The 16,090-nt window shown below is 53.5% G+C and overlaps 4 non-coding genes across 4 annotated transcripts; 3 read left to right on the top strand and 1 right to left on the bottom strand.

Annotated features, from left to right (window-relative positions):
• The first annotated feature begins 2,876 nt into the window (after window positions 1-2,876).
• TRNAN-GUU (transfer RNA asparagine (anticodon GUU)) lies at window positions 2,877-2,950 on the top strand. The gene has a single exon. It is a non-coding gene; the product is annotated as a tRNA-Asn (tRNA).
• Window positions 2,951-4,416: 1,466 nt separating this feature from the next.
• Window positions 4,417-4,606, bottom strand: LOC128824065 (U2 spliceosomal RNA). The gene has a single exon (XR_008442294.1). It is a non-coding gene; the product is annotated as a U2 spliceosomal RNA (small nuclear RNA).
• A 1,330-nt stretch (window positions 4,607-5,936) lies between these two features.
• On the top strand, window positions 5,937-6,010 carry TRNAN-GUU (transfer RNA asparagine (anticodon GUU)). Its single transcript has one exon. It is a non-coding gene; the product is annotated as a tRNA-Asn (tRNA).
• A 4,198-nt stretch (window positions 6,011-10,208) lies between these two features.
• On the top strand, window positions 10,209-10,280 carry TRNAQ-UUG (transfer RNA glutamine (anticodon UUG)). The gene has a single exon. It is a non-coding gene; the product is annotated as a tRNA-Gln (tRNA).
• The last annotated feature ends 5,810 nt before the right edge of the window (window positions 10,281-16,090 follow it).

Raw genomic sequence — 16,090 nt, 5'->3', positions numbered from 1 at the left:
CTGGTTGGAGCTCCACCACCTTCTGTACTCACACCGTGAATGTGAAGAACAAGACTCCAGCACCATCATTCTTCTCTGGCCTGGAGGACCAGAAAGACGGGCCCTTTCTCCAATCACCCTCTGCCCACTGAGCGACCCTAAAGTCATTAATGTGCAAGAGCCTCCTCCTGGGTCCCCAAATCCCTGCCATGTTCCATGTGGGCACTTTCAAAGATGCCACTTTCCTAGTACTGCCCTTGCTCAGCTGTACGGAGGAGCTTTCATCCCCAGTCCCTGCGCCCTCTGGCACCATCTCTGAGGGCCACCCTGCCTCACTCTCTTATCGCCATATTGGGTTGACCAATAAGTCATGTGGGAAAGACAGCTCCGGTCCATCGTTGTTAAAGATCAGGTGGGCCAACTAGGGGCAGAAGCCCACACTCTGCTCTCCTGCTGGGGAGCTCAAAATCAAGGACTCGCCTGACGAAAAGGTGCTGCTGCGGTCCTAGAAAATAAGCCACCTGTGCACAAGGAGAGATGAAAGTGCCTACAAAAGGCCAAGATTGAACCAGGTACCTTTAGAACATCAGTCTAATGCTCTCGAAAGTGAGATACTTAAGCGGCTGCATGGCACCTCTTTGCCTGCTGCTTCTCTGTCCGGGACGTTTTGGCAGCCGTGGTACACAAAAAGGACGTCATTGTGAGTGGCCCATGAAGACAAGACTCACCTTTGCCTGCCTTGCTCAGCTTGACTTGCTTCCTCACCCCGTTCCTGCCTTAGTTCCCGGGTTACCTGGTGGCAGAAGGGGGCTGGAGGCCAGTGGCATGGGGAGGAAGTTGAGCAGGACCCTGAGCTACACTAGACTCTGGTGGCAAGAGTCTGGCCACCACTTCCTGCCCGAGCCTGTTGTCCTGGCTTCCCCCACTGGATGTCATTTAGGGAGGGAAGTGGGGCTTCTGCCTCTCCTCCCCAATTTTCATTCCACAGAGGAGTGGGAACAGAAAAACGAACGGCCGCTCCACACTCCCACCGAAGAAACCCGACGCCCTTAGCTGTGGCTGAGTGTGAAGTTTCTGTTGGCTGACAGGGCCTGTCCCCGAGGAGCTGGAACAGCAGCTGCCGCTTCCCCCTCGGCTCCAGGCTGTGGGAAATGCTCATTGGCTGGCTGCATAGGCGGATGCTGCTCCGTGCTCTGGAGAACGTCTGTATTGCTCTGTCAACCCCCCACCTTCACTGAGCCAGTCTGGTAAGGTCCCAAGTGCCCCTCCGGCTTGGCAGCTGAACGTCTGTGCAGACATCAACCCCCCTGCCAGCCACCACAGCCAGCAGCAGCGCTAGCTCCCCCAGCACCACAGGGGCACTCAATGCACTTCCTGTGGGGAAATCGCTCCTTGTCATCCAGCTGCTAGAATGAGAGCCAGGAGAGAGCAGTGTCTGGCTCACCTTGGTGGGGAGAAGAGACCTGGTGAGTGCTGATCTCCTTCAGTCTCCCCCGCAATGCTGGTCAGTTTTATTGTCACTGTAATAGTCAGTGCTTTCCTTCAGGGACGTCCATAGAGGGGTGCTGGGCCCAGGACAAATCTCCCCTTTGAGCCCCAGGTCCTGTCCCCACCCCACCCTGCCACTTCCCACCTCTGGTTTGCCTCTTTCCACCTTCCGCCCCCTCTCTCGAGTGATGCCGGAAGCTGGCAGGCTGGGGTAGCTGATACCACTTTCCGCTGGTGAGTGTGGCTCCGACCCCCGCTGTTGGCACCAAGACCCCCGGTATCCCCCTTGGCCAGCCTGGCTCCCCCCACCGTAATCCCACCCTCCCGGGCCTGCCTAGCGCCCCCCACATGACACACACACAGAGCCATCCCTAGAGTCTAGCAATTGAGTAAACTCCCATGGGACAGCGCAAAGCACAGGGTCTGGGGCGGCCACCCTAACTCGCCATACCTAGGGACAGCTCTGCTTCCATTGTACGTTACAGTGGCTCGTGATGCAAACCAGAGGAAGTTATTGTACATACCTCTGCTTCTCAATGAGAAAATAAAAAGGTTTATTTTCTTGAATTAGTCTATAGACCCAAGAGACTTTTTTCCTTAGATATACGAATAAGTTGATAAAGTGGCTATGTTCGGGTGTGAAGTATAAGGAGTGGATATAATGGTGAGAATGGATTGACCCACATTTGATGACTTTCAGCGTTCAGGAAGTTTATGGGTCCAGGTCATATGATCCAAGGGAGAAAGTCTCTTGGTCCTTTCCTCGTAGTCCAAGCACAATGTCACTCTGGCTCACGCATCTTGGTCCCGCGGCTGGCCGGTGAAAACCCCTGCTACACTTGATCTTAGCTCTCACACAACACAGAAACAAGGCTGATGACCTCGGACACTACACAGCCCCTCAGTCCCCAACCGCTTTCTACCTCACAATGACGAGCTCCCAGACACGCACCAAACACCATTCACGTGACTTTGAGAACTAGGTAACTCGAAGTGAGGGTCACTTCCCCTAAATGACTTCAATGGAGGAATTCAAAGCAAGAACCGTTAACACACCATTCTGTTCAAAAGACAGAGAAGTCTTTCAGCCTCCTTCCTCTCACTGGTTTCCCTGTACACTCCTAATTTGCATATACCCACCCACTGACCTGCAACTAACAATCTCTCCCTGTTAATTCTTACAGCAAAACAGGTCAAAGAAAGCATACGCAAGCGCTATACCGCAGCCCCAATGCTCTTTTCTGCTCCTTCCCACAGAACTAGCTCAAACGTACAGTCATCAGGCACACATAAGACACAGTTTCACTCCATAGCAGTCCAATTCCTTGCTGTTTCTTGTCTAACCACTGCACACCTATGGTATACCCTACCCTGAGCTGATTCTTGACTTTTGGGCTCACCTGAGCCGTGTCTCTGTAGCGCAATGGGTCAGCGCGTTCGGCTGTTAACCGAAAGGCTGGTGGTTCGAGCCCACCCAGGGATGGCGGTAAGCCTGTGCTACTTCCTCGCTCCTTGAGACCTGCTGGGAGCCCCAAAGGTCCCCTTTTGCCACCTCAAAACCGTCCCTCTTGGCCTCGGTGCTTTCAGCTGGTGGCCCGAAGAGCGCGCTGGATGGCATTCAGAAACCCATCTCCCAGCAGCCATGCCGGAGGTTCGGGCTTAATCCTCAAGGCTGAGTGCAAAACTTTCAGCCGGGAACGTTTCGCCCCCTTCCCTCCTCCGCCCAAGCAGGCAAGGGAGAAATGGACGAGACACGCCGGCTCGAAGACTGCCTCCCTCCCACTTCCCTGTAGGCTGCGCAGAGCTCTTGGCCTGCCTCATGCCTCGTCAGGAAAGCGTGGCCATGCTGCCCAAGCCTGAGTCACATCCGCAGCCTGGCCTGCCCCGGCTGACGGAGCGCAGAGCCACGCGAGTCAACGGCAGGTCGAGTCGGGAGCCTCGGCTCTTTCCCCTGACAGCCAGACAGAGCTGCCTAGCGTCCTGAGAGCTTCCCTCGTGTTCTCCCGCAGCAGCCGCCTGCCGGTGGGGCGGAGGGAGGGAGCAGAAAGGAAGCACTGCTGCCTCATTCCGGGACAGGAGGCCCTCACCACGCCCAGGCCTGCCTCTTGCCTTCAGCCCAGGCAGCCAGAGGTGCCGGGGAGCTCCCTGGCAGGCTGCCGCCTCAGACATCTCTTGCCTCATGGCCTAGGCTCTCGGCGCTCTGCTGGTCGTCTCCTCGCTTGAAGGCCCAGAGCCAAAAGAAACACGTGCGGGCGTAGCAGAGGAGGGTTTCGATCCATCAACCTCTGGGTTATGGGCCCAGCACGCTTCCGCTGCGCCACTCTGCTGGCTCTTTGGCCTGGAGCTCCCAGCCGCCACTATCTGGATTAGCGCTTTACGAGCTCTAGGGCTGGCAGGCAGATGCGCAGGCTGCTAGGCAGCAGCCCTGGTAACAGGATTTTACAGTTTACCCTGGATAAGCTTTCTACAAGGTAAAACGGATTGATTTGGGGTTTGGACCCCATTGGGAGCTGGCTATCCGAGTGCCGGAGACGGGAGCACTTCTTCAACAGTTTTCACTTAAGTCTGCAGCTTGTGGGGGATGTGGTTCAGACTTGGATCCGTGTTTGCAGCAGGCAAAGCGCGTCTGGCTCAAACAGGCAAGGTACCGAAATCCCAAGCTGGCAGGGAAAACGGACTCGGAGGTAGTCTAGGCACATCAGGTGGCAGCCCCAAAGGGGTTTCTGCGACCCGACCCGTCACACCCGGCTTTTAAAACAATCCTCCAGCAAGACAAAGAAACCCACATCTATAGACTCAGAAAACACCCCCAAGAAGTTGGAGCAATATTTTGTCACAAAGAAATCAAAACGCCAATGAGTCCAGGCTATTCTTAAAAACAAACAAACAAAAAATGCCTTATCAAACCAGCCTCTTCACAGTGAAACTCTTCCTGTTTTTCTCCCCAAAAGCAGATGCCCTGTTCCCAGAGACGCTGCAATACCAGGTCAATGCGTGAGGTGGACAGAGCAAGCTCCTATTCCAGCCTCTTGTTTCAAAAATCAATGTAACATGCAGTCCTCAAATAAAGGACATATCAGATATGAAACTGATAAGAACAGGTTTTACAATTTTTATTAAAGTTAATGTTTAAAATTAAATATACACGAGTTAAGATGCTGTGCTTCTGGGGGTTAGGCTTGATTTATGAGGGATTTCAGGTATTGATTGCAAGGGTGAAGAGATACATACATATCACCCATAACCAGCATAGAGCCAGATTGGGGTGCAAGAGTTTTTAAAGTGTCAGTGGAGAAGTGGGCTCTGGTACGCCACCCATGGAACGTATAAGGAGTCCAAGTCAGTATCGGTGTAGCGAATGAATACGTGTCAGAGAAGGAAGTTGGTTATTTCCCTGCTCAGCGGTCTCGATTACTCTATGTGGTATTGACGGCGTCGTGTAATGCGTTCCGTACAAATGTCTCTATTAAGATGATGTTAAAAAAAAAAAGTGAACGGTACAGAGTTTAAGCATAGAAGTTTCTCATTATCAGGGAATAACGTACAGATTATCGAGGATGCAAAGTTTGGTTTAAAATCCCGTGGCATAAGGAATACATAATCTGCAATATCCCCCATTGGGAGGAAAAGGTTGATGGGTCAAAGTAGAGACATTGAGATAGGAGGGGATGAAGTTCATAAAGTGGCTATGTTCGGATGTGAAGTATAAGGAGTGGATATGATGATGAGAATAGATTGACCCACCTTTGGTGACATTTAGTGTTCAGGAAGTTTATGGGTCCAGGTCATATGATCCAAGGGAGAAAGTCTCTTGGTCCTTTCCTCGTAGTCAAAGCACGATATCAGTCTGGCTCACACCTCTTGGTTCCATGGCTGGCCGGTGAAGACCCCTGCTACACTTGATCTTAGCTCACACACAACACAGAAACAAGGCTGATGATCTCAGATGCTACGCAGCCGCTCTGTCCCCAACCACTTTCTACCTCACCATGACAAGCTCCCAGACACGCACCAAACACCATTCACGTGACTTTGAGAACTAGGTAACTCGAAGTGAGGGTCACTTCCCTGAAATGACTTAAATGGAGGAATTCAAAGCAAGAACCGTTAACACACCATTCTGTTCAAAAGACAGAGAAGTCTTTCAGCCTCCTTCCTCTCACTGGTTTCCCTGTACACTCCTAATTTGCATATACCCACCCACTGACCTGCAACTAACAATCTCTCCCTGTTAACTCTTACAGCAAAACAGGTCAGAGAAAGCATACGCAAGCGCTATATCGCAACCCCAATGCTCTTTTCTGCTCCTTCCCACAGAACTAGCTCAAACGTACAGTCATCAGGCACACATAAGACACAGTTTCACTCCATAGCAGTCCAGTTCCTTGCTGTTTCTTGTCTAACCACTGCACACCTATGGTATACCCTACCCTGAGCTGATTCTTGACTTTTGGGCTCAACCCAGCTGTGTCTCTGTGGCGCAATGGGTCAGCGCGTTCGGCTGTTAACCAAAAGGATGGTGGTTCGAGCCCACCCAGGGACGGTGGTAAGCCTGTGCTACTTCCTCGAGACCTGCTGGGAGCCTCAAAGGCCCCTTTTTGCCGCCTCAAAACCGTCCCTCTTGGCCTCGGTGCTTTCAGCTGGTGGCCCGAAGAGTGCGCTGGATGGCATTCAGAAACCCATCTCCCAGCAGCCATGTCGGAGGTTCGGGCTTAATCCCCAAGGCCGAGCGCAAAACTTTCAGCCGGGAACGTTTCGCCCCCTTCCCTCCTCCGCCCAAGCAGGCAAGGGAGAAACGGACGAGACACACCGGCTTGAAGACTGCCTCCCTCCCACTTCCCTGTAGCTGCGCAGAGCTCTTGGCCTGCCTCATGCCTCGTCAGGAAAGCGTGGCCATGCTGCCCAAGCCTGAGTCACATCCGCAGCCTGGCCTGCCCCGGCTGACGGAGCGCAGAGCCACGCGAGTCAATGGCAGGTCGAGTCGGGAGCCTCGGCTCTTTCCCCTGACAGCCAGACAGAGCTGCCTAGCGTCCTGAGAGCCTCCCTCATGTTCTCCCGCAGCAGCCGCCTGCCGGTGGGGCAGAGGGAGGGGGCAGAAAGGAAGCACTGCTGCATCATTCCAGGACAGAAGGCCCTCACCATACCTGCTGGGAGCCTCAAAGGGCCCTCTTTGCCCCTTACTACACCCGCCATCACAGAGACCCAGCTGGATTGAGCGCAAATATCAGGAATCAGCTCAGGGTAGGGGATATTACAGACTGTATGTGTTATATGCTATGCAATGTCAAAATATTAACATCCCCCTATATTCTGTATGTTACCCCCGATGATTATTAACTGAAGTTTCAACTCTTTGTATCATGTATTTGTAAACATTTCCTTGCAGCCTATACCTGTAATCCCTCATAAATCAAGCCTGACCCCCAGATGCGCAGTACCTTCCCTCTTAACTTTTGAATGCATCCAAAGAAGTGTGTATTCAACCACGAAAACTCATGCTCCTATATGTCTGTTAGTCTATAAGGCACCACAGGACTCTTTGTTGCATTGGAATTGAAATCCACTAGGGTTCATCTGTGCAGGTTTGAATCCTGCTCACAGCAAGGCCTGTGTTTTAGCCAGTCTCTAACCTGGGCAATACCTCTATACAAACCCCTGAGATGCTCTCAGTTCTCTCCCCACCCCAAGTAAATCCTGTTCTGCTCCTTTCATAGAGATCCCTGGGACACCACCTCACACTGTGTCCCTGAAGTGTCAGGCAAACTTCCAGTAGGTGAAGCCTCTGCCACTCACCTAGCTAGCACCCCATGTCCCAAAGATTAGCCATAACCATGGCTGCTGCTCCTCTCTCTAAAGTGTGAAAGGAGCCAAGTCAGCGACTCCATGGGTGCTCCGGGGTTGCAGCACCAACAGAGAAACAAATAGGTGCTCAGGGCCCACCGGCAGCCAGCTTCTGCCCCCGCTACAGGTCTTGCTGACAAGCTCCTCCTCTTCCCCTTCAGCGCCTCCAGCCTGCCAGTGATCAGCTCTTCAGTGGTGTGCAGGAGGCACTGGCAGGGGAGCGGGAGGAGCGGGGATGGGAAGAGGTGGGGGAGGGAGAGGAATGGTGTAGGAAGGTGCAGGGCAGGAAGAGACAGGACAGGGGTGGAAGTTTGGGGGAAGGGGTGGAGTGGGGGCAGGGCTTGGGGGTGGAAAGGGGGGGATTTGTCCCGTGCACAGCACCCCTCTCGGGATGGCCCTGAAGGGAAGCACGGACTGTGACAGTGACAATAAAACTGAGCAGCATTGAGGGGGAGACTGAAGGAGATCAGCACTCATCACTCCCCCAAGGTGAGCCAGACACTGCTCTCTCCTGGCTCTCATTCTAGCAGCTGGACGACAAGGAGCTATTTACCCACAGGAAGTGCATTGAGTGCCCCTGTGGTGCTGGGGGTTGGGGCTAGCGCTGCTGCTGCCTGTGGGGGCTGGCAGGGGGGTTGATGTCTGCACAGACTCTCAGGCAGAGGGGGCACTTGGGACCTTACCAGACTGGCTCAGTGAAGACGGTGGTTGACAGAGCAAAACAGATGCTCTCCAGAACACGAAGCAGCATCCGCCCATGCAGCCAGGCAATGAGCATTTCCTACAGCCTGGAGCCGAGGGGGAGCGGCAGCTGCTGTTCCAGCTCCTCGGGGACAGCCCTGTCAGCCAACAGACACTTCTTACTCACCACAGCTAAGGGCATCAGGTTCCTCCGGTGGGGGTGTGGAGCAGCCGTTCGTTTTCCTGTTCGCACTCCTCTGCGGTGTGAAAATCGGAGAGGAGAGGCAGAAGCCCCACTTCCCTCCCTAAATGACGCCCAGTGGGGGAAGACAGGACAACAGGGTGGGGCGGCAAGTGGTGACTAGACTCTTGCTGCCAGGGTCGAGTCTAGCTCAGGGTCCAGCTCAACTTCCTCCCCACACCACTGGCCCCCAATCCCCTTCCGCCACCAGGTCAACCCAGGAACTAAGGCAGGAATGGGGTGAGGAAGCAAGTCAAGCTGATCAAGGCAGGCAAAGGCCAGTCTTGCGTTCATGGGCCGCTCACAATGACGTCCTTTTTGTGTACCACGTCTGACAAAAACATCCCAGACAGAGAAGCAGCAGGCCATAATAGTACCACACAGCTGCCAAAGTAACTCAGTTGGGCGAGCATTAGACTGAAGATCCAAAGGGCCCTGGTTTAATCCCAGCCTTTGGCAAGCCCTTTCATCCCTGTTTGTCCAGGGGTGGCTTGTTTTCTGGGAGCGCAGCGGTGCCTACACCCAAGTCAAATCCCAGGTCTTGGGCTCTGCAGCAGGAAAAGATAGTGTGGGCTTCTGCCCCAGTTGGCCCACCTGACTCATAATAATGAGGGATGTGAGCTGTCTTTCCCACACAACTTATTGGTTGACCCAATCCGGCGGGAAGAGAGTGAGGCAGGGCGGCCCTCAGAGATGGTGCCAGAAGGGGCAGGGATTGGGGATGAAAGCTCCTCTGCACAGCTGAGCGAGGGCAGTACCGGGGAAGGGGCATCTGTTAAAGTGGCAACATGGAATGTGGCAGGGATTCGGGGGGCCAGGAGGAGGCACTTGATATTCAGTGCCTTGGAGCAGCTGGACTTGGACATGTTGGACATTCAGGAAATGCACATTAATGACTTTAGGGTAGCTCGATGGGCAGGGGGTGATTGGAGGAAGGGCCTGTCTTTCTGGTCCTCTGGGCCAGGGCAGAATGATGGGGTGGGAGTCTTGTTCTTCACATTCGCGGTGCGAGTACGGAAGGTGGTGGAGCTCTGGCCAGGGAGGACATTGCTCGTGGACTGTGTGCCCCATGGCACTGGTTACCGCTATATTAGTGTGTATGGTCCCCAGTTAAGGTGTGAAAGGAAAGATCTATGGTAGGAACTGGCTCCCATCCTCTGAACCTCATGGTGTTTCGTATTGGGGGTGGATTTTAATTGTGTCAGCCAGCCTGAGGACCGCTGATCCCACTTTCCCAACTATCAGAGGAAACATTTTTACAATGAGCACTACCTGGTGCAGGTCTGTAGCGAGGCTGGCTTAGAGGACATCTTTCTCTGTAGTGGAACCAGTGGAGGGTGGACGGCAGCCTCCTATTCCTCTGATCCGAGCTCACACCACCCATATATGGGATACACCTTTCTGCGGGGACAGACCAGGACTCGTATTGACCGGATTTACGTGAAGGAGAGCACGTTGACAGCCCAGTGCAGGGTGGTGCCAATGGACTGTTCGGATCACACAGCTCTCACCGTGTGCTCAATGTGAGCAATTCCCTGATCTATGGCAGAGGATTTTGGAAGCTGAACATCCAGAGTTTGCAAGATAAAGGGGCAGGGCCGTGAGGCCTGGTGGTGTTGGCAGAACGTGAAAGTATCAGAGGGTTTCTGTGGCAACCAGGCAGATTGGTGGGAGTGGGTGAGGGAGGAGTTGGTGGCTTTGTTCTAGTGGTCAGGCAAACACCACAACATCAAAGAAACCAATGGTACCAAGTCCTGCAGCATCACCTATGGGATTTCCACAAGAGTATCTAGGCAGGGGAGCCAGTCAGCCTGTGACTGTATGACCGGATCAAGTGACAGCTGGCTGAGTTCCAGCTGTCTCAAGACAGGAGAGAAAGTCCTGTGAGAGGAAGGAGCTGGTGGGAAGCAAGCAGTAAGTGCAGCATCCAAGCCAAGCAGCTGAGAGTCACAGGGGTCCAGAAAAATAAATAGCAGCAGGTCCCATGGTGTAATGGTCAGCACTCAGGACTTTGAATCCTGAAATCTGAGTTCAAATCTCAGTGGGACCTCCCAGAGCTATGTTTGTTTGATGCAAATCCTTGGAGATCAATGTGCTTGGTTTCCCTGTCTCTGGATGCACCAGGTTGATTGTTTTTTCCCTCCTGCTGGGTGACTGATGCCCACTGGAGATAGGTCTTTGGTCCAGCTAGTTCAATGGATTGGCCACTATAGGTTGGGGCCCTAGAACTTAACAGTCTGGCTAGAGAGTCCTGTGGGTTGACCTGATAGTTGTGTTTCTTGCTGCTTCACCTTATGCTCACAAGTTTGGTCCTTGTACCTGCAGTTGCCACCCTCTTCCTCTTGCCCACATTGCACTTAAAGGAAGGAGTGCCGGGGCCAAGCTTAATACTCAGGGCTAGGCAGGAGGGAAGAAGAGTCCCAAGTTGGAGCCCAGCACACCTTTCCTCCTCTGGGCACCTAGAGCAGAGGCGTCTGGTGCTGACAGCTCCAAGGAAAGGCTTAAAAGCCACAGAACAACTGAGGTCAGGGCAAGAGGAGGGGAGGACCATGCTTATGTAACCCTTCTGCCCCTCTGCATTGGCAGCAACAAGGGCCGGGTTCAGTATCTAGGGGTACTGTTTCAATAACGCAAGGCAAAACTGGCTGGAGCCCCCACCCAGTGACCTGGGACAATTACATACCACCCCCCAGGTGCCTCTAGGAGGCAAAACTTCCCATCTCACAAGCACGGAGTCTGAGTGTAGCAAAAGCCTTTTAATAAAGGAGGGAAACAATGTGGCATTATGTTGGGGAAACACCATAAACAGGATTCATAACACAAACCATGAGCAAAAGACCCACCTCCAAGTAAATTTGGCAGTGTCCTTTTCCCCTCAGGGTCTTAAGTCCAATCACCCCAAAGTCCAACAACCCCAAAGTCTCTGTCCCTGGTCAGTGCCGCCCCAGAGTTCAAAAGTTTATCTACAGAGTTTTACCCCCCAGCCTGGGTGGAAATGGGATGGGCACACGGGGTGTTAAGGGGCACCTTACGTGGTCCGAGGCCGACTACCCGTCTCTCTGTGGAGTTCTGCTGCAGCCTTCACCACGAATGGCTCCGCTCTATCAGCCGCGCCGCTCTGCTCTGCTCCTCCAGCCATCCCCGCAAACTCCTCCGCTCCACTCGCTCACTCGCTCGCTGGGCCGCTCCAATCATCCCACAAACTGTTCAGCTCTGCCAGCCGCTCCAACAGTAGCATAGGTAGCGGGGTGCAGGGGAAGCAGCCGCTTCTGCTCAGCAAATTTGCCCAAAGCGGTGCCTTTCCAGCTGTGGCCGGAGGAGTGAGGAGGGGCACAGGCTGGCCACCCGCAGTGCAGCCGGCAGCCATGCGGGGGCAGCAGGTGTGCAGCTGGAGGTGCGGGGGGCTTGGCAGGCTGGCCGCCCGCAGGCCGCAGCACAGCCGGCAGCCATGGGGGGGGCGGCGGGCGTGCGACCGGAGCAGCGGGGGGGCGTGCAGCATGCAGCCCATAGTGTGGCCGGCTGCTGCGGCTGGAGGCGGGGGGGAGGCGCAGCATGCGGACGGCTGCTGTGCCCAGGGGGGGGGGGGGAAGCACAGAATGCGGACGGCTGCCATGGCCGGAGGAGCACAGGCTGGCGGCCGGCAGCCATGGGGGGACGGCGGGCGCAGCCTGAGGAGCTGGGGGGCGCAGCATAGTGGCTGGCAGCCGCGGCCAGAGGAGTGAGGGTGGGCCACAGGGGTGGCACGGCAGGGCCGGAGAAGCCATGAGCAGGGAGGGACGGTGCAGCCGGAGGAGCCAGTCAAGGGTGGGGTGGCGCGGAGCGGCCGGAGGAGGAGCCAGCCAAGGGGGGCATGACAAGAGGAGAAGCCAAGGGGGGCGCCTTTTTCAGGTTTGCTCCCCCTCCTCTTAGAAGCTGGCTACGCCACTGCGCTCCACTCCACCAGCCGTCCCATGAACCGCTCCAGCTGCCCCCGCAAACTGCTCAGCTCACTGTTGCGCAAGCTGCTCCACTCTGCCGGTTGCTTAGCAATATATCTTCATTCTCCCCCACTAATTAACATAGCACTCAGGGATCTCAGCTCAGCAATTTTAGCTCTTTTAGTGATTTCAGCTTGTAGTAGGGGAGCCCCAGTACGGGTGCACCATTGGCCCAAAGTGAATTCAGGTCAGCAATGTCTAGCTAGACTCCTAACAGAAGCAAAATTAGCTCTGCTATTCAACAGTGGAGAGAGCGGATACCTAGGTCGCCTAATGGGTTGCACCGGCCCTGCTTATGTGTGGCCAGGAGACAGTCACAAAGACACCCAGCCAGCCTGCTCCCTGCTCCCTAGCATGCCAAACCCCCACTGAAGGCCTGGTTACGACTGGTAACCATCCTATTACAAGTTGGATCATTGCACATTAGCAGAGTCTTCCCTGAGCAGCAGATCGTGCAATAGGCCTGAAGGCCATCGTAGTACACTAACTGCCAAGCGCCCAGTATTTGCTGCCAAGCACCCAGAAGATGCCGAGGGCTATAAGTCATGCTGCACTGTCGTCTTAAGATGTAAAAAATAGATTTGTTCTGTATTCATTTGCTTCCCCCTCCCTCCGTCAAATCAACGGCCTGCTAAACCCAGGGTTTTCAGTTTAATCTTTGGGGGACCATTCTGTGTGACAGTTGTTTGTGTTTCTCCCTGATGCACAGCCACCTTTCTTGATTTTAATTCCCTGTACCTGTACGTCATGTCGTCACTCGGCCCGCCCTCCCTCCCTCCTTCCCCTGGTCCGTCAGATACTAGTTTCGCGCCTTTTTTCAGACCAGGCGCCATAGCTAGCACTGGGATCATGGAGCCCGCTCAGATCACCGTGGCAATTATGAGCACTATGAACACCATGTGCATTGTAGGATCCTGACACAAGGAAGAAAGGAGAGCAGCAGAATATGGACCCTGGACTTCAGAAAAGCAGACTTTGACTCCCTCAGGGAACAGATGGGCAGGATCCCCTGGGAGAATAACATGAAGGGCAAAGGGGTCCAGGAGAGCTGGCTGTATTTTAAAGAATCCTTATTGAGGTTGCAGGAACAAACCATCCCGATGTGTAGAAAGAATAGTAAATATGGCAGGCGACCAGCTTGGCTAAACACTGAAATCCTTGCTGATCTTAAACGCAAAAAAGCGGCTTATAAGAAGTGGAAGATTGGACAAATGACCAGGGAGGAGTATAAAAATATTGCTCAGGCGTGCAGGAGTGAAATCAGGAAGGCCAAATCACACTTGGAGTTGCAGTTAGCAAGAGATGTTAAGAGTAACAAGAAGGGTTTCTTCAGGTATGTTAGCAACAAGAAGAAAATCAAGGAAAGTGTGGGCCCCTTACTGAACGAGGGAGGCAACCTAGTGACCGAGGATGTGGAAAAAGCTAATGTACTCAATGATTTTTTTGCCTCTGTCTTCACACACAAGGTCAGCTCCCAGATTGCTGCACTGGGCAGTACAGCATGGGGAGAAGGTGACCAGCCCTCTGTGGAGAAGGAAGTGGTTCGGGACTATTTAGAAAAACTGGACGTGCACAAGTCCATGGGGCCGGATGCGCTGCATCCGAGGGTACTAAAGGAGTTGGCGGGTGAGATTGCAGAGCCATTAGCCATTATTTTTGAAAACTCATGGCGATCGGGGGAGGTCCCAGATGACTGGAAAAAGGCTAATGTAGTGCCCATCTTTAAAAAAGGGAAGAAGGAGGATCCGGGGAACTACAGGCCAGTCAGCCTCACCTCAGTCCCTGGAAAAATTATGGAGCAGGTCCTCAAGGAATCAATTATGAAACATTTAGAAGAAAGGAAAGTGATCAGGAACAGTCAGCATGGATTCACGAAGGGGAAGTCGTGCCTGACTAACCTAATTGCCTTCTATGACGAGATAACTGGCTCTGTGGATGAGGGGAAAGCAGTGGATGTGTTATTTCTTGACTTTAGCAAAGCTTTTGATACTGTCTCCCACAGTATTCTTGCCACCAAGTTAAAGAAGTATGGGCTGGATGAATGGACTGTAAGGTGGATAGAAAGCTGGCTAGATCGTCGGGCTCAACGGGTAGTGATCAATGGCTCCATGTCTAGTTGGCAGCCGGTTTCAAGTGGAGTGCCCCAAAGGTCGGTCCTGGGGCCGGTTTTGTTTAATATCTTTATTAATGATCTGGAGGATGGTGTGGACTGCACTCTCAGCAAGTTTGCAGATGACACTAAACTAGGAGGCGTGGTAGATACACTAGAGGGTAGGGATCGGATACAGAGGGACCTAGACAAATTAGAGGATTGGGCAGAAAAAAACCTGATGAGGTTCAACAAGGACAAGTGCAGAGTCCTGCACTTAGGACGGAAGAATCCCATGCACTGCTACAGACTAGGGACCGAATGGCTAGGTAGCAGTTCTGCTGAAAAGGACCTAGGGGTCACAGTGGACGAGAAGCTGGATATGAGTCAACAGTGTGCTCTTGTTGCCAAGAAGGCTAACGGCATTTTGGGCTGTATAAGTAGGGGCATTGCCAGCAGATCGAGGAACGTGATCGTTCCCCTTTATTCGACATTGGTGAGGCCTCATCTGGAATACTGTGTCCAGTTTTGGGCCCCACACTACAAGAAGGATGTGGAAAAATTGGAAAGAGTCCAGCGGAGGGCAACAAAAATGATTAGGGGTCTGGAGCACATGACTTATGAGGAGAGGCTGAGAGAACTGGGATTGTTTAGTCTCCAGAAGAGAAGAATGAGGGGGGATTTGATAGCAGCCTTCAACTACCTGAAGGGGGGTTCCAAAGCGGATGGAGCTCGGCTGTTCTCAGTGGTGGCAGATGACAGAACAAGGAGCAATGGTCTCAAGTTGCGGTGGGGGAGGTCCAGGTTGGATATCAGGAAAAACTATTTCACTAGGAGGGTGGTGAAACACTGGAATGCGTTACCTAGGGAGGTGGTGGAGTCTCCTTCCTTGGAGGTTTTTAAGGCCCGGCTTGACAAAGCCCTGGCTGGGATGATTTAGCTGGGAATTGGTCCTGCTTTGAGCAGGGGGTTGGACTAGATGACCTCTTGAGGTCCCTTCCAACTCTGATATTCTATGATTCTATGATTGTCCTGGAGTATATGCAGAGCCAGGACATGCCAAGGAGAAACCCGGACCAGCCGAGGAGGCGATTGCAGCGCCGTGAAGAGAGTGATGAGGAAATTGATATGGACATAGAACTCTCACAAGGCACAGGCCCCAGCAATGTGGAAATCATGGTGTTACTGGGGCAGGTTCATGGCGTGGAACGCCAATTCTGGGCACGGGAAACAAGCACGGACTGGTGGGACCGCATCGTGCTGCAGGTGTGGGACAATTCCCAGTGGCTGCGAAACTTTCGCATGCGTAAGGGCACTTTCATGGAACTTTGTGACTTGCTTTCCCCTGCCCTGAAGCGCCAGAATACCAGGATGAGAGCAGCCCTCACAGTTGAGAAGCGAGTGGCGATAGCCCTGTGGAAGCTTGCAACGCCAGACAGCTACTGGTTAGTCGGGAATCAATTTGGAGTGGGCAAATCTACTGTGGGAGCTGCTGTGATCCAAGTTGCCAGGGCAATGAAAGACCTGGTGATATCAAGGGTAGTGACTCTGGGCAACGTGCAGGCAATAGTGGATGGTTTTGCTGAAATGGGATTCCCAAACTGTGGTGGGGCCATAGACGGAACCCATATCCCTATCTTGGCACCGGAGCACCAAGCCACCGAGTACATGAACGGCAAGGGGTACTTTTCAATGCTGCTGCAAGCCCTGGTGGATCACAAGGGACGTTTCACCAACATCAACGTGGGATGGCCGGGAAAGGTACATGATGCTTGCGTCTTCAGGCACTCTAGT

The sequence above is a fragment of the Malaclemys terrapin genome, chromosome 15, assembly GCF_027887155.1.
Source record: "Malaclemys terrapin pileata isolate rMalTer1 chromosome 15, rMalTer1.hap1, whole genome shotgun sequence".
NCBI lineage: Eukaryota > Metazoa > Chordata > Testudines > Emydidae > Malaclemys > Malaclemys terrapin.
This window is presented reverse-complemented; position numbering and strand designations above follow the sequence as displayed.